Source organism: Alosa pseudoharengus, unplaced genomic scaffold, assembly GCF_046254945.1.
Source record: "Alosa pseudoharengus isolate Yale_2024_CS ecotype anadromous, Long Island Sound unplaced genomic scaffold, YU_APseudo_1.1 YU_APseudo_1.1_scf_3, whole genome shotgun sequence".
Lineage (NCBI taxonomy): Eukaryota > Metazoa > Chordata > Actinopteri > Clupeiformes > Clupeidae > Alosa > Alosa pseudoharengus.
The window spans coordinates 36,927,130-36,954,139 of NW_027468718.1; the positions used below are offsets into that span (position 1 = coordinate 36,927,130).

The 27,010-nt window shown below is 40.8% G+C and overlaps 1 protein-coding gene across 1 annotated transcript in view; it reads right to left on the reverse strand.

Moving 5' to 3' along the window:
* Window positions 1-27,010, reverse strand: part of akap11 (A kinase (PRKA) anchor protein 11) — a 97,645-nt gene that overhangs the window by 56,249 nt on the left and 14,386 nt on the right. The window lies entirely within an intron of this gene.

Consider the following 27,010-nt stretch of genomic DNA (forward strand, 5'->3'; position numbering starts at 1 on the left):
TATATAAATGGGTCTTTAGACTAGATTTAAAAACAGCCACTGATGGTGCAGATTTGATGTTATAAGGGCGGCTGTTCCAAAGCTTGGGTGCTCTAACTGCAAATGATTGGTCACCCCTAGTCAGGGGCGCCGCTAGGGTTGTATTCCATAGTACGCACGATAGCCCAGGGTGCTAATTACGGTGGCTACCCTACACATAGAGGGAATTTTTTTTTATTCTGGCTGCTAAACACACCATTTTATTGGGTGGGATAGAAATACACTGCTGTTTGGTTGTCCCAAACTTTGAGACGATCCATACTCTACGCATTAACTGAATCTTTTCAATCTTGAAACCCGAACTGTGATGTTCCAAACAGAGTGACTGTAGGATGCAATGCCTAATCTCACTGCCTTCGGCATAACTGCTAAGAACAGTGCGCCTATTACTATTAACAGTGTTGGGAGTAATGCATTAAAAAAGTAATGTAATTACAGTAATACATTGCTTTTTGCTGTAATGCAGTAATGTAAGGCATTACCAATACAATTTCAGTAATATTTTACTCAGTACAATTCTCAGTAACTGAAGTTTGCTTTTTTAATCCAAAATTGAGAAATGCTCAATTGGCACCAGAGAAGATTATCCAAGAACTAGACTGCATTTCCGGCGGGAACTGCAAAAGTGTGCTTGCCCTGGTCCGGTCACCAACCTGAACCTGGCTTGATCCAAGCATTCTAACAGTGCCTTTCAGTGTTGGAGCAGTGGCAATACCGCAAAAGCTCTAGGAGAGGGCTATTCAACTATTGGCTTGCGGGTTGAATGCGATTCGTTGGATTTTACCTTTGGCTTGCCTTCGAATTTAGCTTCTATGACTGAGATCAAATCAATAAAATAAAATGACAGCAGTGATTGGCTGCAAAAAATAAATAATGTCACACGTCTTGCGCCTCTCAAACTGGGCTATCAGGTAACCTACAGAGGAATTGAAATGATGAAATATGACCAAGGCATTAAAAAGCTGCTTGTTTGTCAGGATACTTTTTCACTGATTTATTTAAAAAAAATATGAGCTATGAGTGTGAATTCCATCCCACAAATTATGTTTTACTGGTTTATTTGACAAATAATCTATATAGATTTGCTCTATAAAGACCTTATGTCTGTTTGGGATTGTTTTGTGAGCCTGGGGTTGTTTTGAGAGCCTATGTAGCCTATCTCAGAATAAAGGAATACTTAATATTAATCTAAACCACCGTCTGTAAATCAACTGTATACTACTGTCTACACTGCACTATATTTCTTGACCTGTCTCTGTATGTTTCATCACCTTTCTATACTTTGCCTCACATTGCAACACAGCTCAGATCTTTGGTTGCTATGAAGGCCAGTCGTTCTAAATGGATGGTTGCTATGGCCAAAGGCCAGTTCTATCTCTGCCGTTGTCAAGCGGGCATATCGTAGAATTCTGATTAACCTTATCTTATTTAAAACATCTCTATTTTACTTAGCCCACTTCCATACAGTGGGTCCCATTAAGAAGTGGCCACTTCATTCACGCTTACCGTGATTCACACAGCAGCATTATTAAATTAATCTGTCACCATACACCTATGCCTACGTTTGCAAAGAAAACATTTTAATTTGAAAATTTACATTTCATGTACATGTTGACAATGAGTAGGCTAGTTTTGGTTGTTGGTGGTGTTATTGCATCCCTTAGTTTTGCCTACAATGCAAGTTCCCTTTAACTGTAACAGAAGTAGGTACTACTTTTAGGGCTAAAGTGCTTCGTGAATTACTGTTAGTAATAAATAATAACAGTCCTAAAATTTACATGTGACGAAGTTTCGAGTGCAAGCATCTCATATCAAATCACCATGGCGTTACGCAGTGGCGTAACAAACCAATGGTGGGCCCAGGTGCGAGTGCACTGTACGGGCCCATATCGACACAATTTGGCCCAGGATGAATTAGCTCTGATACATGCAATACACATTAAGGGTGACTTCAATTGTTTATACAAAGGGCCTGAGGCACCGAAGTAGTTTAGTAATTACATATTACAATTTCAAATAAAAACACACGACTACATAGGATGCATTACATGTGAAAACATTAAAAATAATTTTATTAACAGCCTGCAGGCCATGGTAATCTAATATTACTGCATTAACATCAACTCGCATGGAATTATGGGAACACTCAATGCGCTCAATGCGCTTCTTCAACCCTCTGCTGAAACTGCAAGCGTTAACTTATTTAACCGTGCAGAAACCAAATAAAATCATTCATATGCATACAATCCCCAATATGCGTGAATTAGGCCATTAGAAGAAGGCCATCTTACGAGCCTTTCGTTGAATCGTTAACGATGTTCCCAATATTTAATGCTCTTGCTCTCGTATTTTCAATGGACAGGATAGCTAACCCACTGAGCCTCTCCTGCCCCATGCTGCTCCTTAATAAGTTTGAGTTTGGAAAAAGATCGCTCAGCTGTTGCCACAGTAACAGGCAATGTCAGAAACAACATGAGAGCAGTACACACTTACCCGAATGTGGATGTTACACTGTCATAATCTATCACCAGCATTTTGGCAAGTTGAAAAATAGATGACTTCTGTGAAATCTCTGCTTTAAAGCAAGACCTGAATGAGAGGAGTTGTGTTGGGAATGTCGGTGCAATGTCCCTGCTATAATGGTCTGACAAACGTCTTGCCTTTTCAAGCAGTTCATTATCACCTGCGAGTTGAAGGGTCATAGGACGTAAAGACTCAAACACATGACAAGTTTCCCGCATACTTGCAAATCGTTGGGAGAGCTGACTGATTATGATGTCCAGAGTTGCATTAAATACCTGCACTTTGAAGAATTTCTCTGCATCGGTTAAGCGCTCATCTTCCGATAGTTCGCTTCACTCTCCGTGCTCTAACATTTTCAAATGTACTCTGAACCCCCAATTAATTTGTGAGTGTCTGCGCTGTAGCCTTGGCCTGGTCAAAGGCACGCCGGTAGTCAGAAAGGACCTGTAAAGAATTTTCCAGCAATTGCATTGCGGGGGTAGCGACGGGCCCCGGGAGGTTTCCCATGATAAATTACATAATATTTGCACCTTCCTTACTTGTGAAGCTCACACGTATTCAGTGAAATGTAATACAACGTTGCCAACCTAGCGTTAGGCTATTTAACATTAAAGTGACATTGCTTGCTTATTCTTTCGTCAACTCCATGCTTTTAGAAAAACAATCTTTTTATCATAGTTCCCTCTTCAATGAGCGATTACCAGCTCGTTTTTGTAACAGAGATAGCTGTTTATTGTCCCTAGGTTTACAGAAACACCTATTCATATTAATACGTAGCCTATGGAGTGCTGCCGACCACTGTTCATTACGGCCCAGAATGCCTTGCATGTCTTTATAACAAAACAACACAGTAAAACCTAAATGCCCGTAAACATATGCATTTGCAGACATTTTTAATAATACTCTCCCATCATGATATTTAACAATAATGAAAAATGTAATTTGAATACTGTCAATGTGAAAACAACTCTATTATGTAAGCTATATATAGCTACTGTTCTCCTTGCTATTTCAGTTCGTAAGTCCATACTATCCCATGGCAGAGCAAGGATTTCATGAGTGAGCAAGGTTGTCTGGAGACATTGTGGCTGCCCAGAGGCATTGAGCATACTTGGAAGGCATTGTGATAAAAGGTGAATGGTGCAAAGGTGAATGGTGAGAGTTACCAAATACCTGTGGGTGGTATGCAAAATGATGGAAGCTTTTGGAATATTTCTTTTTTTTTTTTTAGCTTATGCACCCTCACATTGGAGTCCCCAGTTCATATACAAAATGTGGTATCGATATGTGACAGTGTTCCTGAGATATGGACGACTTCCTGTTTCGGACCTTCGCCGCCGATTTTGTTTGGCTGTGACGGGCAAACGCTTTTGAAAATCAAAAATCCTTTCTGTAACTTTTGTGAAGCTTGGTCCAAGGATCATGTACGTCAAGTTTCGTGAAGTTCGGACCAAATTTGTGACCTGTGAAACTTTAGTTTCGCTTTCTATTCAATCCAATATGGCGGAAGAATGACAAGGGTCAGTGACATCCTTTTCAATTTCCACACTACACCGGTTCCGGCCGGACGTTCTAGAGTTGGACCGGTGGCGATATCTCAAAAGGTCTAGGAGCAGGAGCTTACGAAAAATTGGGCTTACAGGAATAAGAAAACTTAAGAAGAACAATAAGTCTGCTGCTTTCAGCAAGCACACTTAACAATAAGTGTGCTGCTTTCAGCAAGCACACTTAATAATGTCACGCGTCTTGCGCCTCTCAAACTGGGCTATCAGGTAACCTACAGAGGAATTGAAATTATGAAATATGACCAAGGCATTAAAAAGCTGCTTGTTTGTCAGGATACTTTTTCACCGATTTATTTAAAAAAATATGAGCTATGTGAATGTTATATATTCCATCCGACAAATTATGTTTTACTGGTTTATTTCACAAATAATCTATATGGATTTGCTCTATAAAGACCTTATGTCTGTTTGGGATTGTTTTGTGAGCCAGGGGTTGTTTTGAGAGCCTATTGATGTAGCCTATCTCAGATGTATCTCAGAATAAAGGAATACTTCATATTACTCTAAACCACCGTCTGTAAATCAGGCAGCCCACTTCCATACAGTGGGTCCCATTAAGAAGTGGCCACTTCATTATGAAGGTATATTGGGTGCAAAAGTGGCGAGCACATTTAACTGCAGATTTTGCATGTGCACACTAAAGTTGTAAATGTGTAACAGTAAAGTTGAAGTTGTACATATTTTTTTATATCTTGTTAACACAAAATAGGGGCTACGGGTTCACAAATCCTTACAATACAAATCTTTTTGCTCCTATTATATCACCTAGCCAGTAAAAGTCACTCGTCACTCGTAGAAGCAGATTCGAGCACTTGTATCAATTGACTTGTAGTCGTGCAAGAAAATCAAAGCGATCTGTAGAATTTTATTAATGAGAAATTATTTCACAGATGCACAACTTCGAATGCATTAGTTCACATTTGGGTTTACAAATGCACGAATGTTGTGCATGTTCTCAGATTATGAAACACGGATGTGCAAATGTGTTTCGCACCAACTGCGCTGCAACGTTTGGAGCAAAAGTGTCAAGTGCATGACTCTTGAAATTTGTGACTCACAGGATAGGATTTGTGTACCTGTAAAAAGGATTTGTGAACCCGTAGCCCCTATTTTGTGTTAACAAGATATAAAAAAATATGTACAACTACAACTTTACTGTTACACATTCACGACTTTAGTGTGCACATGCAAAATCTGCAGTTAAATGTGCTCGCCACTTTTGCACCCAATATACCTTCATACTTCATTCGTGCTTACCGTGATTCACACAGCAGCATTATTAAATTAATCTGTCACCATATGCCTACGTTTGCAAAGAAAACATTTTAATTTGATTCACATGAAACGTTACATTTATGTACATGTTGACAATGAGTAGGCTAGTTTTGGTTGTTGGTGGTGTTATTGCATCCCTTAGTTATGCCTACAATGCAAGTTCCCTCGCGATTGTTAGCTCCTGTAGACAATATAGACGCATTTCAAAACATCGCGTTAGGAGTCCTCACCACTTCTTTTAAGCTGTCACAGACTTAGGTGCTACTTTTAGGGCTAAAGTGCTTCGTGAATTACTGTTAGTAAAAAAAAAATAGCAGTCCTAAAGTTACAAGTGACGAAGTTACGAGTGCAAGCATCTCATATTAAATGACCATGACATTACGCTAGCCACACAAGAAATTAATGATACTTAATCTCAATCTCTGTTTAGCATGCTTTTCCGCTTAGCATTCTAATAACAGAAGGGGCACATTTATGTTGACCACTACAACATGACTCATGTCTGTAACTCTATAAAACACTTACTTAAAGAAGGCACACCATCCAGCACAGTTCTACACATGGAAACCGATATTTTGGGCACTTGTTTGGCCACGAACTCGTCACTCTGAAACTGGACTACTGTAGGCTGCACCCACCAGGGTTGCTAGGGGCAACATCAAATAAACGAAATTAGGGTCTTTCAGTATTAAATGTGTATGTGTGATTACGAATGGATGTGTGTGGTTTGCAATTAGAATAAACAAGAAATAACATTTCCAATAATTTCCCATTATAAATTACATAATATTTGCAACTTCCTTAATTGTGAAGCTCACATAATTCTAATGATGTCACCGTATGTATGTGAAATGTAATACAACGTTGCCACCTAGCGGTCGGATGTATTTAACATTAACGTGACATGTCCGGCTTGTACTGTCGTCAAATCCATGGTTTGAGGAAAACAATGTTTTTATCATAGTTTCCTCTTCAGTGAGCGATTACCTGGTCGTTTTTGTAACAGAGATGGCTGTTTATTGTCCCTAGGCTTACAGAAACACCTATTCATATTAATACGTATGGAAATCAAGTTAACGCTGCCGACCACTGTTTGTCTATTACATGGCCCAGAATGCCTTGCATGTCTTTACAACAAAACAACCCAGTAAAACCTAATTTCCCGTAAACATATGAATTTGCATACTTGTAACATTTTTAATAATACTCTCCCATCATGATATTTAACAATAAGGACAAATTTAATTTGAATACCGTCAATGTGAAAACAACTCTATTATGTAAGCTATATATAGCTACTGTTCTCCTTGCTATTTCAGTTCATAAGTCCATACTATCCCATGGCAGAGCAAGGATTTCATGATAAGGCAAGGTTGCCCAGAGACATTGAGCATACATGGAAGGCATTGTGATATATGTACCAGTACAACTGCAAATGTGGAAGGTGATAGTTACCAAATACGGGTGGGTGGTTTGCCAAATATGCACCCTCACATTGGAGTCCCGAGTTCAAATAAAAATTTGGTATTGATATGTGACAGTGTTCCTGAGATATGGACGACTTCCTGTTTCGGAGCTTCGCCGCCGATTTCGTTTGGCTGTTACGGGTAAACGCCTTCGAAAATCAAAAATCCTTCTGGTAACTTTTGTGAGGCTTGGTCCAAGGATAATGTACGTCAAGTTTCGTGGCGTTCGGACCAAATTTGTGACCTGTGAAAATTTAGTTTCGCTTTCTGTTCAATCCAATATGGCGGACTAGTGTTGCACGGTGTATCGATACTAAAAAGGTATCGCGATGCCTTCACGCAAAAAACGCTACGATTTCAGACGTTTTTAGAATCGATACTTTATTAAAATAATAACGTTCTGTGTCTGTGTGAACTGCTGTTTTCACTGCTCCTTTCACGCATCTAGGCAAGTGGGCGTGTCAAGCAGGCAGCTCTGAGTGAGTGAGTGCGCAGCCAACGTCATAGTTCTTTGCCGACAGTTCTAGGCCTTGTGGATAAAACAAAAGGTGCAGTGAAATCTGCAACTATTTCGGATACATCGCGAATTAAGGCAAGCCATCAGGTACACAAAGTCATTTAAAAGCAGTAGGCTACGCATGGAACTTGGCAAAACACCTCGCAGACATATCCCAAAATTTTTAAAGAGTTCAAAGAACGACAGGTTAACGAATATGCTATAGAAAACACGACTACATGGTTAGTGCAAGTTCTTCTCTTATGTTTTAGTCTAGCCTAAGTGAAACGAGTATGGTTCTCTGGGAGAAAGCGAACCTTCCTTCATCAATGAATTTTGACGAGACATAACGAGCTGTAATCATTTTAACGAGACATAACGAGCTGTAATCATAGGGTGCTAACGTGATGAAAGCGCAATGTCCACGCCAGAATAACATTACCATAACTTGTAAACGATCTATTTCATGTTCGGTCAGTAGCCTACTACTGGTAATATTTGTCATGGCATGTAGACTGCAATTTGTTCAATAATTATTGCCCAGGTGTAGGATAGGCTACCCGAAATGCGCTAATTAAAGCCCACAGCATAATACCACCAAAGCGTGTTGAGTCCTAATAATAATAGCGGCGTATTGTTACAGTACGTGCTAGCAAATCATGTTATCAAAGAAATAGACGTAATGTAGTAATGCACACAGATATATTGCAACAGGTAATGGTGTAGGCCTATCTGACGAAGACCTGAGTGGTTGGAACGTCGTACTTGTACACTGGGCGCAAAGAAGTTACTGTACATCAGATGGCCTAAAGATTAGGCCCCTCTGCATAGCATTCAGTGATTTGCATGCAGTAATTTGAACACTGACCTTGATCTAGCCTAGTTTGGCTATTTAAAGCTACTTTATTGCCAAAACACAACACAATGTAAATTAACTATAACAAACAATAAAGAAAGTAGGCCTACTATTTTACTGACTATAAAAAAATAATCATTATGTAGGAAGTTTAGAAGTTTAGAACCCAGAATTGACCTACACACTACAAAAGTGCACCAAATTCAACACAAATGACTCAATACACTTGGAGGAGGTATGAGTCCTTTCTTCTCCAGATATCTTAGGATTTCGCCGTAGTATCGTTTTAGTATCGAGCATCGTGATATTTATGGCAGGTATCGTATCGAAGTCATAATTTTGGAATCGTGACAACACTATGGCGGACGAACGACACGCCCACCTGACGTCATCTTCGCGACCAACTTACACCGGTACTGAGCGGACTTTTTAAAGTTGAAACGGTGTCTCTGTCTCAAAGGGCCTAGGCGCTAGAGCTGACAAAAAATTAGGGAGACGGGAAAAATAAAACTGAAGAAGAACAATAAGTGTGCTGCTTTGCAAGCACACTTAATTAAAAAAAGTCATCTATGCTGGTCCTGGAATTTGATTGCCTTGTTTAGATGACTGTAGAAAGGGAATTTGAGTTATCTCTGCCATTCATGCAACAGATCTAACATGGTTAGGCTATACTTCTCATTTCAAGCAGTGAGAATAACTAAAATGTTGCTTTTACAAAGATCGCAGCCATTATTCTCTATTCTCTATTTTCATTAAGTCTACACCACTGTAAGTGGAAGGAAAGGCAACCAGCAATGATGAGAACCATTTAAAGTCAACAAACAATTTCACTATGGCTATATTTTACTATATTAAGTTGTGAGTGACCTTTGGGGCCTACATTGTCCCATGAGCCATAACTGCAACCATTATATTGTTCTTTTGTTAACCTTAGTTAACCTAGCTTAGTCATTATGCCATACCACATCACCTCCTGCCATGTAATGAGCTGCATTGAACACATGAATATCTATTGAGAACACCAAATCCATATTTCCTGTTATTTTGGTGAAAGTAATGTAAACGTAGTGTAATGCCTTACAATTCAAAGACAGTAATATTGTAATGTAACAAATTACTTTGAGATGACAGTAATAAGTAATAACTAATGCATTATGCTTTTGAAGTAACTTGCCCAACACTGACTATTAAACACCTGAAAAATAGTAAGCTGCTGTTTTCTTTTCATGACAAGCATACGCTTGAATGATTTATGACTGAATGGAACATTGCGTTTTTAAGCGCCAGAACTGTTTATCATGTTGTGACAAAGTTTACACCAATCATCATCTTCTAATGTATCCTTATGTTGAGATAGGCTATCATTTGTGCGCGAAGCATGTTTCAATTAAGACAGTACACAGTATACATTTCTAACTCTGTTACATGAGCACTCTGCTTTGGTGTTGCTGGATCTCACCGCTGCTTTTGATACCATTGATCATGCTATTTTAATCAGCAGACTAAGAGAATGGGTTGGCATAATGGGTCCTGCTTTGGACTGGTTCAAATCATATTTGTTATCAATCTAGTTTTCTAGAATTGTCTGTGTTATTTTAAAAAAAGAGAATTCGCAGAAGCGGTATGCTTTGCATTGGATGCCGTGTTATGTACGCCACGTCAGTGCCTGAAGGCATGTTTTGTTTTTGTTTTCCCAAAGGAATAAATGTGAGAATAGCCAGTTTTGGTCTCAGTCCCTTCACAGCCTCACCACCGTTACACTCACCAGAATCAGCTGACATTAGTAGATCATTGGTTACCCTGATAAGAGCAGTTTCAGTGCTATGCATAGGACGAAAACCTGACTGAAATTTGTCCAAGATGCTATTTCCCTTTAACACTTCAGAAAGTTGCATCAAAACCACATTTTCCAGAATTTTGGAGATAAAGGGCAATTTAAAGATTGGACAAAAGTTTTTTAGAATGGAAGGATCAAGGCCAGGTTTCTTTAGGAGGGGCTGGACACTGGCTGTCTTGAAAAGGTCAGGGACACACCCTGAGGAAAGAGAATTATTTAAGATTGAGAGCAGACCAGGGCCTATAGCACTAAACACTTTTTTGAGAAGAGTGGCTGGTAAAATGGACTAGATGTAACCTAACCACACTAGTACTATCACTAGGGAGTTAATTGGAGACCAATATGTAAACTCAGTATTCCCACTATATTCAAGTGAATGAATAAGGTAGGAGACAGTGTACCAAAATAATGCACTTTAATGTCTGATTTAGTTTGTAGAAATATATAAATATTCATAAATACTTTGTATGAAGTAGAGAAAGAGTTGTTAATAAGCAGTATTCTTAAATATGTTCACATACAATATGATTTTGCTATGTCAATGTGCATACATTGCAGATAGGCTACCATGCTTGCTACCAATAAAGAAAAAAACAAAATAAATATAATCATCCCAAAAGAGGGCACAATCACTCACAATGACAATAAGGGCAAGGGATAAAAGGACGCCAGCTGAGAATGGAATCACCCAGAGGGGCTAGACAGCTACATACATTAACCTCCCATAGCAGGGCTATAAATGGCCTAGTCACATACACACAGCAGTTTAGCTATATACTATACAGTACCTTGGAATGCTATAATTGGAACCGCCACACACCGGTAGCTAGATACTACTCTAGGAGTGCTACAATTAGTGCAAAGATGGGGCAGCCATGGCCTACTGGTTAGGGCCTCGGGCTTGTAACCGAAGGGTTGACGGTTCGGTCCCGACCCCGTAGGAAAAATGTGGGCGGGGGAAGTGGTTGAGCACTGCTCTCCCATGCCCACATCCACGGCTGAAGTGCCCTTGAGTATTGACGCACCATGTATGCACTACAGCCAATGATAACGACCAAGCACCAGACGACTGAAACACTGTAATGTTAAACACATCACAACGTTTGTAAGCTTATGGCCTGTATTGATTGATCTATGCCTCAAACAGTTTAGCCAAAGACGCTTCCCTTACTCACTTTGTGTTGGATCACCGCCGACAGTGCCGTGGCCTACTGGTCAGGGCTTCGGGTTTGTAACCGAAGGGTTGCCGGTTCGATCCCCGAAAAATCTGGTAGGGGGAAGTGGTTGAACAATGGCCACATCCGTGGCCAGCAATTAGAATCCTGTGCAGGGTTGGGTAGTAACGGATTACATGTAATCTGGATTACGTAATCAGATTACAAAAATCAAGTAACTATAATCAGCCCAGATTACAATAAAAAAATTGTGTAATCAGATTACAGTTACATTGTTGGGGATTACCTGATTACATTTTATCATGCAAGCAATGCAACTTTTTGATGATAGCCTAGTTATCTTTTTTATTCGACAAGCTTCGGGCTTGCCGGTTCGGTCCCGACCCCGTAGGAAAAATGTGGGCGGGGGAAGTGGTTGAGCACTGCTCTCCCATGCCCACATCCACGGCTGAAGTGCCCTTGAGTATTGACGCACCATGTATGCACTACAGCCAATGATAACGACCAAGCACCAGACGACTGAAACACTGTAATGTTAAACACATCACAACGTTTGTAAGCTTATGGCCTGTATTGATTGATCTATGCCTCAAACAGTTTAGCCAAAGACGCTTCCCTTACTCACTTTGTGTTGGATCACCGCCGACAGTGCCGTGGCCTACTGGTCAGGGCTTCGGGTTTGTAACCGAAGGGTTGCCGGTTCGATCCCCGAAAAATCTGGTAGGGGGAAGTGGTTGAACAATGGCCACATCCGTGGCCAGCAATTAGAATCCTGTGCAGGGTTGGGTAGTAACGGATTACATGTAATCTGGATTACGTAATCAGATTACAAAAATCAAGTAACTATAATCAGCCCAGATTACAATAAAAAAATTGTGTAATCAGATTACAGTTACATTGTTGGGGATTACCTGATTACATTTTATCATGCAAGCAATGCAACTTTTTGATGATAGCCTAGTTATCTTTTTTATTCGACAAGCTTCGGGCTTGCCGGTTCGATCCCCGACCAGTAGAAAAAATGTGGGCGGGGGAAGTGGTTGAGCACTGCTCTCCCATGCCCACATCCACGGCTGAAGTGCCCTTGAGTAAGGCTCCTAACCCCTCATTGATCCCCGAGCACTGTTGTAGCAGACAGCTCACTGCTCCGGGTTGGTGTGTGCTTCACCTCACTGTGTGCTCATTGTGTGCTTCACCTCACTGTGTGTTCACTGTGCTTCACTAAGACCAAATTTCCCTCACGGGATCAAGAGTATCTATACTTACTAACTTATTTACTATTGGGGCAGGTCTCTCGGCACACTGCCTGATCTTTTCCTCCTAATCTTAATGTAGCCTCTTGTTTTAGTGTTACCGTTTACTTTGAGAAAGTCACCAGGTCCCCCTGGTTGAAAAACATCCCAAAGGAATCATTTTCTCACCCCCACAATTGAAATGGACATGGTGGCATTCAATCTCAGGCCATGTCCTGGGTCAAAAAAATCCAGCGAAAGCTAAATTCATGGTCCAGGTGTGCCCATATAAAGGTTAAGCTGAGTTGTGCATGTTTGGAGAATAGTGATCCATGATCACATCCATGAAGACTAAGTGATCAATTTTGGGATGGGGAAAATGTCAACCACCAAAATACCACCGCCAAAGTGGAGAATAGCTATAGAAATGTATTAGTTTTGGGTGTTTTTCAGACAATGGGACCTGGTGACCTCAAAGTAAATGGTAACACTAAAACAAGGGGCTACATTAAGATTTTTGGAAGAAAAGATCAGTTAATTCACACAGGAATGCTTTGCTCAGAGCAAAGAGATTTCTTAGATGTAATGAAATAATAAACAGAAAAATAGAATGAGAATTCTTTCATCAATTCAGTGGTGGTGTCTTTTACTTAAGGGACATATTTATTGAAGTAATCTAAAAGTAATCCTAAAGTAATCAGATTACGTTACATGTTTTTTGTAATCCTGATTACGTTACTGATTACAAAAATTGCCATGTAATTTGTAGTCAGTAATGGATTACATTTCAAAGTAATCTGACCCAACCCTGATCCTGTGTCAGGTGGCCAGGCCACCTGCAGCAACAGCCAGTCTCAGGCTTTAAGCATACAATCTGGCTCTTTTAAGACTATATCCTGTTGAACTGTTTTCTCTGCCCAAAACTGTTTCAAAACAAAAGTCCTCACTACAGTAATTCTCTGTTAAACAATTTAACAAATTAAACTACTCAACTATTTAACTGTTCAGCCATTTCAACTGTCAGTGACTATGCCTCCAGCCAACTATAATAAACCACCACCTACCTAGCAACTAACATAGCAACCATTGAAATAAAGCATCTGTCACTTTCCATAGCAACCAACACGATTATACTAGCAAACCACTATAGTAACAACTTTATTTCTGATAGTAGCCACCATGGATACCCTAGCAACAACCTAGCAATGAACTCAAGTACCCTAGCAACAGCCTAGCAACCACTTTCACTGTTAAAACCTAGCAACCAACATAGCAACCGACATGATAAACCTAGCAACCACCTCAATACCCTAGCAACAGCCTAACAACCATGTCAAATACCCTAGCAACAGCCTAGCAACCACTTCCACAGATACAACGTAGCAACCAATATAGCAACCAATGACATTAACCTAGTAACCAGCAAGGCAACCACCACAACTAACCTAGCAACAGCCTAGCAACCACCTCAAGTACCCTAGCAACAGCCTAGCAACAATGTCACACACCCTAGCAACCAATATAGCAACCAATGAGACTAACTTAGCAATCAACATAGCAACCTCCACAACTAACCTAGCAACAGCCCAGGAACCACCTCAAGTACCCTAGATTTTCAACTCAATGCAAAGTAGTGCGAGAACTCTCTCCCTCCCACATTTCGCGATAAGCATCACGGGACTGAGAAAACGTGTTGATTAAACTTCAGCCTTATTTATATTACTTATATTTATAACTTTATATTACATTTTCGTTTTACTTATGTGTTTAACTATATCCTGTATTTGTCTTTTAGATGGAAAAAAGAACTCCTTACCAGCGGGACCCCCTGAGGCTGAAGTGTGTGGCTGCCAAGTCAAGGCGTGTGGCCATTAACTATACGTTTGGGGAGACAGTGGGGGCTGCATGGTCCACCATAGAAATGCGGGCAGTGTCTGATGGAAAAGAGGCCTATGTCCTTTCGCTTAAGGAAGACAATGCCAATAAAGTCCAGATAAATGGGACTTACATGTTTAAAAACTTGGTCTTGAAAGGTGACAGGGCATACTTCAACCATGATACTGTGGCCTTCAAGTCTTATGAATTGGTGGTAGAGCCAGACCTGGTGGCCAAAGCTGAAGCCCTCCTGTGCCCCCCCCCTCCCGGTATGTGGAAAAATATGATGAGCTGAGGGATGCCTGAGGCTACATCACCATTAAAGTTCAGATTGTCTCAGTAAGTGCTTTGGTAGAGCAATTAAAGCGTAGGCTAACTCCCGCCAAAATGCAACCTAGGGTCTTTTTGCGAATGTACCCGAGTCAAAGTTTAGTTTAAAAGCATAATTAGGCCATTGAGAACATTGTTTGTGTACACAAAGTTTACTAAAAAGAAAGGTTTTGGACAACTCACTCTTTGACGGTGGCGAGCAGAAAAACCAAGTTTCTATCTATCTATCTATCTATCCAGGTTGCTGATGTGAGACAAGTAATGAAGGGCACATCAATCCCGATCAGAGACATAGAAGCCTCTATGGCTGGCCACACTATTGCCATGACCCTGTGGCGGGAGGTCTCCCTTTGGAGACTGCTGTCGGTGACTGGGTCACCCTTACCCACATGAGGTGTAATAATAACCAGTGTTTGGAATAACGCCGTTTAAAAGAACATCGTTAGGTAACGACGTTATTTTTTCAGTAACGGAGTAATCTAACTAATTATTTTTCCCGTCGTTACAACGACGTTAACGTTACTGGACGTTAAATGCGGTGCGTTACTATGCATTGATTGAATAAACTGTGTAATCCGAACGCACCCCTGGCTCACAGCTAGTGAGGAGGTGGGTTAATAACGACGTAGGCGATTATAATTGGCTAAAGCAGAGTCATGTTTCATGATAGCCAATTAGAGCCAGTGTTTTTACACACTTGCCAGCACACGCGCCACACACACGCAACAGCTAAAAGAGATTCGACGAAACAGCAGAGGTCATAGTGCGGCAGATTAGTGAAACCATCGTTCACTTTGTGATACAAGCATCAAACTTGGCACAAATATTCTTTGGGACCCACTTTATCCAAAAAGCACATTAGCCACGCAAAAAATCCAATATGGCCGCCATTTTCCAAGATGGCCACCATTGAAAGCTATTATACTTGGTTTTTGACTTGGATTGGGATTGGATAATCACATTTTGATGATCTTGATATTTAAATATAGGTAAAAGGGTCTAGACTTTCCAATTCTACGATAAAATGTCAAAGAATGTGTTAATTTGTGAAGATAGACGCAATTAATTGGAAAAATAGCACATTTTAGTACTAATTTTGGCATAATTAAATTGTTTTTTGTTAATAAAACATATGTTGGTTTGGTTACTTCAGCAGGGGCATGTTCTTTTTTCAGTTTAATATATATAATTTCAATATAATAGTGCAGATTGACAAGAAATTAGCAGGAAAGAGAGACAGGGCTTGATCGGGAAATGATCACGAGTTTAAACTGAACTTCAGAGGGGGCAGGGGACTAAGTAAATGCATAAATGCATGTGTTTGTTTAAATATATGTATATATATATATATATTATATATATATATATATATATATATATATATATATGTGTGTGTGTGTGTGTGTGTGTGTACCATGTATTACCTCAATAGAACAACAAAGACTAACAGGAAATGTGTGGGAAAGAGACAGGGCCCCAGTAACATCTAGTGACACCTCTGCTCTGTAGCTAGCCATATCAGAATGTCTGCATTACAAATGAATGTAATCATTGCATTTGCAGGCACACAAAGGAGTACACTCAAGACTAATGCTGTAGCATTTACATCTTCCCAGACATTCAGTCTTGACACATTTAGTCAATTGACCGATCCCAAGCCCCGCCCCCTTTTACTATGTCACAATGAGGACTTCGGAGGACCTCGGTCAACCTCGGTCAATTTTGAATTTTCTAGTGTCCGTTCTGTATGACAATACGCCAGTTATGCGAATGCTATAATGCTTCTTTTGCGAGTAGCCTAAGTAACTAAATAACTAAAGAGCTCAAAAAGGTTCAAAGATAAGCCTGAGATACTTGTAGAAGTGACATCCGATATCCTGACCGTGTGAAACGTTAACACACATAGGCCTAACTTTGCATAACTTTGGATAGGCTGCTACTTTTCAGTAAAGAAATCTGTGTGTACGAAAATGTTCCCTTTATTTGTGTTCATAACTACACACAAAAACATAACTAAATCTGGTTTCCACTGATGAAACGACAACATAAGCCTACGCAAAAAAATATACCTACCTTGCAGGAACTGAACTCGCACATTCATACGATTGGAAGACGCGCAGAAGGCTACACCTTCAATCACGTATCGCCTTAAACACATCAAGAACATACTTTCAGCTTTGCTACATTGCCATGTTTAACTTGGGATAGAAGACTGTTGACAGAAATAGGCTAATGATCATTTTTTCAACAAACGCAATAATAGCCTACTGCGATGCATTATTGATGGCTGAACGAGAGATAGACAATGTCTTCTAAAGATCGAATCATGTGCTGATTCAAAACTATGCCTTGCTATAGGCTATGCAGTCTCGAAATCGCCAATATTAGACCTAGCCTACTACATTGCCCACGTTTAAATTAATTATAGCATAATGATGAAGTCTAGTGCAAGACAAACCACGTCTGCAAACTGCAGACAGCCTATGTCATGCGTGGTATGGGTTTGAACTCGGAGTGGTTTCTTTTCAATACACTTGTATCATGTTTATTTGAACTCTTCCTTCTAAAGCAGCCATTCAAAATAATAAGTAGACTCTCAGCCTACCGAAGAGAAGCTATCTCTCCACCTCCCCAACATGAGCTGCTTAACAGGCTAGTCACTCTCCCAAGTTGCGTGAACTTGGATCTGCAGCACTTGGTCCCGTCTTACTAATCCTCGAAATATGGTTAGATTTTGTTATGGACACGTCAACACCATATGTTCGCACAGACCTGTTTATTGAATCAGTCACATCTGCAGCAAATAAGGTAAACTACCTGCTCGGGATAACGTGCTAATTGTTTATCATTGTTTTAGCATCCCATTAAGATCCACGACACCGGATTTTTTTGTCCTCAATTTGTGGTGTTCCACCTCGTTGATGACAGCGGACATTGTGAATGTGTCCTTCTGCATACTGAAGGCCTTTCTGACCTCTGTTTTTTGAATATATCAATATTACTTGACGCCCAGAAACCCAGCATACACTGTTGCACTAGGCTAAATGGGGGTGCTGCGTCCCCATGTTGAACACGCGTTCTCGCACACTTTCCTGCAAACTTGTCCGACTTAGCAACCGTAACTATGGGACTGACAATGGGAGGAGGGGCTTGGGATCGGTCAATTGTTGACAGATCTCAGCAATTGGTGGGAGTGTCATCCACACTACTTGACACTACAAATGTCACCTTCTTTCCTACAACCCAGGACATATTCATTTGATATATACTTGCCTGGCCCCAGATACAGACAGCTTGATAGGTTGCACACTTCACATGCTTAGCAAGAGATGCCCTTGTTGGTGGAATGGCATCATAGGACCTCTGCTTCCGTGCAAACAGGTCAAGTCTTGTTTCATGAACTCCATCAGCAGTGCTGTTCTTGTTGTACATTGCTATGACAAACTTCACGTGTGCTAAGATCCACATCATCCATTACTGGTGGGTATTGACTGAGCTTCTCAAAGACATTAGACACTTCAGGGCACACTTCTCAGGATTGCCAGGCAGTCCACTTCCCTCTACCACGAAAGGCTAACACATCACAACCAGTGAGGGCATGGACAAAAAGCATGCCATCTGACAGACTTACCATGACCAAATTCAATCCACAGCTCCTCTAAGCCTGCATCCCATAGAGTCCCAAAAACACAGATTTCTTCTGTTGCGCATGTAGCTTAGCTGTGTGTGTGGAACATTGGTAAACCTCACTCCCCGACGCCTCAAGAGTGCTGCTGGCATGCAAGCTAGTAGCCTGGGCTTTTAGCTCGATTGTCAGCACGCTCGACTCCCAATCCAAGGTGCTGCTGTTCGCGGGTTCGAGTCTGGGCGTGTGCAGGGCTGAATCGCACAGGTTCAACACAATGCAGGTTACACGCAACTGCATGAAGGGCATGCAGAAAGATTCTAGTGTCAGCCTCTTCATGGTTGCAAGGACTTAGGCCTTAGGGTGACCACCTGCTAATAATCCCAAGGGGGGCCAAGGGGTATGTTTCTGAGGGACAATGTGGGACACTGCCTGGCGCGGCGGTGCCCCCACCTCACGGGCAGACTCACTGATAGTGGTTTACCCATTTCTAGCACATATCCACTGTACATGATATATTAATAATGCCTTCCCCTAAACATGTGTAATTGCTGATGTATCATGAATAGGCCAACCAATGTGTCTTTTTTTTCTAAATAAAGATTCATAATACTTTGAACATTCAGTGAATTGACAGATGCACTTCCACTTACGATTTACTTTAGCTAGACCTATTTCATTTTATTTATTTCTCATTACAATTTATTCACTTTAAATAAATTATAATGTATAGAAGGAGCTGTAAAAAACGATAAGGGGGAGGAAGGATGGTGAACTTGCATGTTAGTAAAGGCAGGCGCAGGGAAAAAAAACTGTTCAGTGTTCTGGGTAGCCTAACATTTCAGCCACCACTTGGCCTAAGGCTACCGCAGTGGATAACGTTAACGTTAGTGAAGGTAACGGTAAGGTTAAACCTCTTTCAAGTAGGCCTATGGCTAATGAAATCTCTGATAACATCAATCCACAGCAATGAAATGTATGCTTTGATTTGGTAATGATAGATAGAACAGGTAGATGTTTGGTAGCCTATTTGTAGGTCCTTAAACATCATTCAAACACTGCTCAAGTAGCTAAATTAAATGTGTGTAATTGGTCGCGTATGTAACTCTTCTCGACTTAAGCCTATACTTTGTTAAATTTAACATCCTCACAATTTAAATGAGAGAAAACCATGTTACCAAATTACCTACGACGGACCTTACACCTAGGGAGAGGGGGGGTGTAATTTAAGTCATAACTTGTGTTACCAGAGCCCGTCTACGGCTTCTCTGGTTACGTTGAAACTATTCAATTTGGTGCAACCCGATACATTTAAGTAGCTCGTAAACTTCAACGTGCCAGTTTACGTTAGAACTGAGCTAAGATGGAACTTACGTGCAACCGGCTGCAGGATATAGAGCGACCAATTTTTTTTTGAGCAAGCATTGATTATGTAGCCTGACGAGGGGCGCGTCTAGATTTCTAGGCTATTGATTATGCGTGACACTAGGGTGACCACCTGCTAATAATCCCAAGGGGGGACAAGGGGTATGTTTCTGAGGGACAATGTGGGACACTGCCTGGCGCGGCGGTGCCCCCACCTCACGGGCAGACTCACTGATAGTGGTTTACCCATTTCTAGCACATATCCACCGTACATGATATGTTAATAATGCCCTCCCCTAAACATGTGTAATTGCTGATGTATCATGAATAGGCCAACCAATGTGTCTTTTTTTTCTAAATAAAGATTCATAATACTTTGAACATTCAGTGAATTGACAGATGCACTTCCACTTACGATTTACTTTGGCTAGACCTATTTCATTTTATTTATTTCTCATTACAATTTATTCACTTTAAATAAATGATAATGTATAGAAGGAGCTGTAAAAAATGATAAGGGGGAGGAAGGATGGTGAACTTGCATGTTAGTTAAGGCAGGCGCAGAGAAAAAAAACTGTTCAGTGTTCTGGGTAGCCTAACATTTCAGCCACCACTTGGCCTAAGGCTACCGCAGTGGATAACGTTAACGTTAGTGAAGGTAACGGTAAGGTTAAACCTCTTTCAAGTAGGCCTATGGCTAATGAAATCTCTGGTAACATCAATCCACAGCAATGAAATGTATGCTTTGATTTGGTAATGATAGATAGAACAGGTAGATGTTTGGTAGCCTATTTGTAGGTCCTTCATCATTCAAACACTGCTCAAGTAGCTAAATTAAATGTGTGTAATTGGTCGCGTATGTAACTCTTCTCGACTTAAGCCTATACTTTGTTAAATTTAACATCCTCACAATTTAAATGAGAGAAAACCATGTTACCAAATTACCTACGACGGACCTTACACCTAGGGAGAGGGGGGGTGTAATTTACTCATAACTTGTGTTACCAGAGCCCGTCTACGGCTTCTCTGGTTACGTTGAAACTATTCAATTTGGTGCAACCCGATACATTTTAGTAGCTCGTAAACGTCAACGTGCCAGTTTACGTTAGAACTGAGCTAAGATGGAACTTACGTGCAACCGGCTGCAGGATATAGAGCGACCAATTTTTTTTTGAGCAAGCATTGATTATGTAGCCTGACGAGGGGCGCGTCTAGATTTCTAGGCTATTGATTATGCGTGACACAGTCTCAATTTGCGGGACGCATGAATATGGCTTCAAACGCTGTGCGCGCACGCGCTACGCGGGACGGTTGGTCACCCTATTAGGCCTTCCAGGCTGTCAGGTTTATGCAAAGAACATTTTCTTCTTTGGTCACAATCACCACATTGTCTGGACACCAAGTCATAATTAGGTAAGCTAGAAACCCAAATGTTCAGTCTTGTTGTCATTGTCTCGCAGGAAGCTTTTCCAGTTAGGTGGTACTTTGGTTTTGTCAGACACACATTAGGGCTGATGGGTTCTCAGTTATTCCAATGGCACCACCATCACCTTTGACAATTGCATTGGCCTGTTCATGGGCTTGATCAAAAGCCAATCCGGAAAACTCTGTGGGTCTTGTGGACCACAAAGTTCCCTTGATGAAATTTATTGGCCAACTGAGGATGTGTTTGTTAAGAGACCAGGTCTCTAAGGTGTATGGAAAGCCATCTAGCATAGTTGACATTATTGTTTGCAAAGAAGAAGGGGATGAGTGCAGACAATGATTGACAATACAAAGTGAAGTTTGCTTCTCTGAAAGACCTGATCAAAGAGAACATCACCAATTGCATTGACATCACAAGCTCCCAGAATTGAAACTGTGGACTCTTCATCTGCCTTTTCTCACACCAGTCTTCCCAACTTAAGTATGATCCCAACAAGAAGTATGGCCTTAATCGATATTCGAGAGAGAGAATAAATGATATTCAAGTGAGAAAGAGGATCAACGATATTCAAGAGTGAGCTTCGATAAACGATTTTCGAGTGCAGTCCAACTATTTCTGGCCGCCATCTTGGAAACTAGCCTTGAAATAGATTTCTTTCTTTGCACCATTTATTTTGCCATGTTAAAAAACATACAAATTGATGTCTAGATCATGTAAATACGCCCAGCCATTAAAGTTCTACAGCAAAAAACCTTTTTTTTACATTTGATGTGGCGGCCATCTTGAAAAATGGCCGCCATGTTGGATTTTCAGGTGGCTAATGTGCTTTCCTCAAAAAGTAGGTTCTAGTGATTATTCATGCCAATTTTGGTGCTTGTATCACAAAGTGAACGATTGTCCTGGAATATGGACTTAACCTGCCGCACTATCAGGAGCAATCCGACGTTGAAAAGTTGGCATTTTCAAGGTGGAGATATAAGCACTACTTCAAATTCATTGTGGTCAAAGGTAAGAATGTGCATGTAAAGTGTACATTGTGTTGAAGCGAAGACTTTGTCGACATCCGTTGTAAGCAACTGTAATTTAATGAAGCATCTCACACACGCATCTAAAGCTAGTGGCCAAAAAACCCCGATACCTCCACCACAGATGATAGCTCGCCATCCACTAGCAAAGAAGGACTCGGAGCAAAGTCCTCCAAGCAGCAAAAGCTACATCTTTCTGTCTCGCAACAAAAACCTATGACACAGGCTGAAGTCAACCGTAGGTCTGTGGATGTGCAATATCTTTGAATTTCCCCTTGGGGATCAATAAAGCATCTATCTATCTATCTATCTATCTAATAAATATCGTAAGTTATGTAGCCTACAAACACCTGTCTGTTCTACTCATTTCAACTGGCTGCTCAAAACTGCTCAAAAAATCCAAATCCAAAGACATATAGCAACTTTTGTTTTTGTAACAGTAACGCAAATAGTTACTTTCCCTGGTAATGAGTTACTAATTCAGTTACTAACTCAGTTACTTTTTTGGAACAAGTAGTAAGTAACTATAATTAATTACTTTTTTAAAGTAACGTTCCCAACACTGATAATAACCCATCGTTTGGCTTCAAGTTGAACATCTTGACATACACAGAGGTCCATGTAGGTTCATTGAAAATAATATGACAGTAGCAGGGATGTACTGTAGTGGAGGCTAAATGCAAAACACAGTTTATCCACCTCTGAAATGTCAGAATTAGAGTTTGGGCTGTATTTTGCACACTGGCGCATGGCGTAAAACTCGTTTTCCAACCGCGCAAAGTTTAATTCGGTATTTTGCACGTTTATTATGACCGCCGCTAGCGAAGCGGTCATATAGGGATTGTCAAAGTTTTTTTATTTTTTTTCCCCCCCGTCATCTACTTCCTGGATTTTTGGTCAACGATACCCGGGACACCGAACCATCGGGGCACATGAAATTTGGTGGGTATGTAGCCCCACTAGACTTTTACGGAAAAATTTTGTTTGGTCCCCGGGGGCCACTCACCCCCCCCCCCCCCCCGCACTGGGCCCCCCGAAACCCAAAAAATGCACCGGAACCGTGGCACCGAGGATGAAGAAATTTTTTATGCTATGTTGGTCTCAAGGGCCCACATCAACCTAGCCCATAATCACTCATTTGTGATTTGCACCCCCCTGGTAAAAAATGAAAATGCAATATCATTCTGCTTTAATCGCCCCTCTCTTCAGTTAAGATGTTCAGAACTGCACCAAATTTTATGTGTATGATTAACCTGACATTCTCTGGGGGTATGCCAAGTTTCATAGAATTTCATCCATGGGGGGGGTCTAAAAAAATTAAGTTATGTGTACATTTAGTGACTGTACACTCATTGGCCTGTAGATGGTGGTGCACACATATACACACGCACACACAAACACAGGCACGCACATACCATCAGTATCGGCAATTAGAACGGCCGATACATAATTACAAATTCAGTAGGATTACCAAATATTCATCATAATAATTTGGCTGCATTTCCAGTATTGGCATCATGTAGTTGTTTGTCCACCAGATGGCGCATCGTTGCAGTGAGACGTAATTTTGTTGGAAGTTAATCTAAAGTGGTTTGGAAAGACACTACGCTTCCTACAAGGACAAGTGTAGTTTACCGCAGAGATCGTCTAATAAGGGTAGGATGATTTCTGCATGACATGTAATTCCCATTTCTTCTTGAAGCCGAAATAAATCTGAGAATGTTTATCGGACATGCTTGGTTTTTACTGCATGTAGGCTACGTTAATCTTAAGTTATATTATAGCCTAGGATGTAGGTAAAATAATGTTACCGTTAGCATTGGTTGAGTGATGGAGGCCCATTTGATTATTGATGTATTTGTAGAAAACCATAAATGCAGTTATAGGCTACCAAGCAAATTGATAACAGCACTAATTGTATCTTTCGACTGTCATCTCATTTGCTTTTGACCATAACCTAGGCTACTAATAGGAGCTAAGTGAGTTAGCCACAACACGTTCGCTACGTGATGGTTTTCTAATGGAAAATATAGCCTATAGGCTACCTGAAAGATACCTATGATGCATCCTAAACACCGGGCTGGGACATTTCTGCTCAAAGTCTCAAAAAGCATCTGAGTCAACGTTCATTCCCAAACACCCATATACTTCAATCCTCTATTTTCAAAGGTGATTCAAGTAAGGAAGAGCATGGCTCAAAGTAAAGTAACTAGGACTAAAACTACATAAATTCGTCAAAGTGAATAATTTGTGACAACTCGCCGCAATGTAGATTTATTAACGCACCCGTGATCTACATCTCCATTTAAACCAAATGTTTTAGAGCGCACGTTGAGAGATGTATCCAGGGCAGGGCTGTACCTACACATATTTGTTGCACGTGCTACAAAAATCATTCTTTGCGATGGATGATTTAGTACCAACGTTACACCGGTCCGATACAGTTTTGCCTATGGCTATACCGTGAGACTGAGACGCTTTTTGTTTGTTTGAAGTGCGTGTTTAGGGTGTGAGAGGGGAGTCGATGTGCTTTGATTCCAGCTTGGTAGTTGTAGTCTATGCGATTAAAAAACGTGTGTGTGAAGTATCCAAACAATCAGAGGCGGACAGAGTACACAGCTTCATTACTTGAGTAAAAGTACAGATACCCTTTGCTAAATTTTACTCAAGTACAAGTAAAAGTACAACAGTCAGATGTCTACTTAAGTAAAAGTACTGAAGTACTTGTTTTTAAAAGTACTTGAGTATCAAGAGTAGCCTACATTTTCTAAATATTGCATTACTACTGCCACAGTGCTTACAATTATGTACAGAAACGTCCTGGAGTTATGAAAAATGTTAATGTTAATACCTTGGAGAATGTAAAATGAATTGGAAGTAAAATCAAGTCATTTTCATCTTTTTACCATGTTGCCAGGGATGGGCAGTATTTCTAATACATGTATTTAAAGGGAAACTTGGCAGGATTTCCCCCTCTGCTGGAGAAATTGTGCATTATGCTATTTCAAACTGTGGGAAAAGGTAACTAGAGTTCTCAACGGGCCTGAAAATTACAACCCGACCCAACCCGGCCCGTGGCTTTTAAAATGCCCGGACCCGATGTAACCAGACACATCAACATGAATTATCTGCCCGAACCCGGCCCGCGGCCCGACGTAAAACATAGGCTACGTTTTGACTGTTAAACCCTGACTTTATTTAGGTGAAGATTCAACACATTAGCGTGACAATTTACTTAAAACGGTGATTTTCTCCTCTTCTGGCGTATCGTGATGGAAGAACCATGCCAACTTTGGATGCGGTTATCTTAGCGATACTTTTTGCAATAGGCCTACCCTCGATATACATATCGTTGGAAAGCTTAGTTCATGGCCGTTCGTGTGAGCACAGTAACTTACTTTTGTAAATTTTACCAAAGCGACTGGTTTCGCCTTGCAGGGTTACATATTTAATCAGCACCTTGCATTTTGACCATTTGCACATAACCTGCAGAATTTTCATCAGAATCCAGCACCACTCCAAACACTTTCCAGACCTCTGATTTCCCCACTCCTGTAGCGACGGTGAATTCACCTGCGGCAAGTTCAGCCTACTTTTCACCAACTCCATCTTCTCCAGGCTAAAGGCGTGCACGCAGCGTCTGCCCCTGCCCCTCTCCATGATGCACGTTGCACGCAGCAGCAGAGCAGAAAAGATTAAGCCCGAGGTCCGACCCGACCCGAGTCATTTGCTTATATTTTCAACCCGAACCCGGCCCGAACCTGCGGGTCCCCTCGGGTTTGTCGGGCCGACCCGACCCGTTGAGAACTCTAAAGGTAACGATAAAACACATGGATATGTTTACAAGCTAGCGAACGGTTAGCATAAGTTTGGCAGAACTATGTGAATGCTACAAGGTAAGAAACACGATTTAAAACGAGTGTCTTGTTTCTCACTTCTCTTTCCGGGAATCAATGTTGCAAGGTTGGTTTTCCGCCTGGGGACGCTAGGCGCAGCGGGGAAAGTCACCATTTTCACCGGAACAGGTCATTTAACCATCCAAATTATTTCTAAACGGGTTTATTACGTTGAAATAGTTGCCAAGTTTCCCTTTAAAATACGTATTTCAAATACAAAATACTATTTTGTAATTGAAACACTCGAAGAGAAAACTATCATTAACTTGTTCAGAAAATTGAAATTGGTTCCTTCGTTGAGGTGAAAATGAAGTCTATGGGATTCAGACTGCCTGTAAGGCAGCATGGGAAAACCCAGGCTAAGAATTCATAGTTTACTTACCTCATTTTACCACTACATCCCTGGACAGGATGTCTACTTATTAATTAAGTACATAACAGTTCTCAGCAGCAATGCTTTTTGGTGTAAGAAGGGTTTATTAATGATCAAATGAAGTTTATCTCTTACTGGTAAAGGACCTGTTTAATACTTATAGGTCAAAACATCTTAAATGAATGTGAAGAAACTACCATATTTATGTAATGTCAAAACATTGCAGAGCACTGTGTTGCTCTGAATCCTCTGAATTGAATTTGTTGCCAGGCTGCCAATATCAGTGACCCTGGAACTGCAGGGGGATCTGATTATTTGAACCACTAGGTGGCACTTGAGAGCAGGGTTAGGAACGTCGGCTTTTGCCGCTTTGAGTCTACAGTATATGCGCCAGTATGCTACAGTATGGACCATATATTTACCCAATATTACCCCCTGATGAGCTTTCATTTCAATGGCTGATAGGCCTACAGTACGTCTCCTGCGACAGTCCCAACATTTAGCACTATAATCAAACAATCCAAAAGTGAATTAAATTCCGAAGCAAACTGAAAATCTTCTGCTTTTAATATAGCCTACCGATACGCTGTTCCAAACGACACGGTCTCACAATAAAAGTTGTTATTGTTTA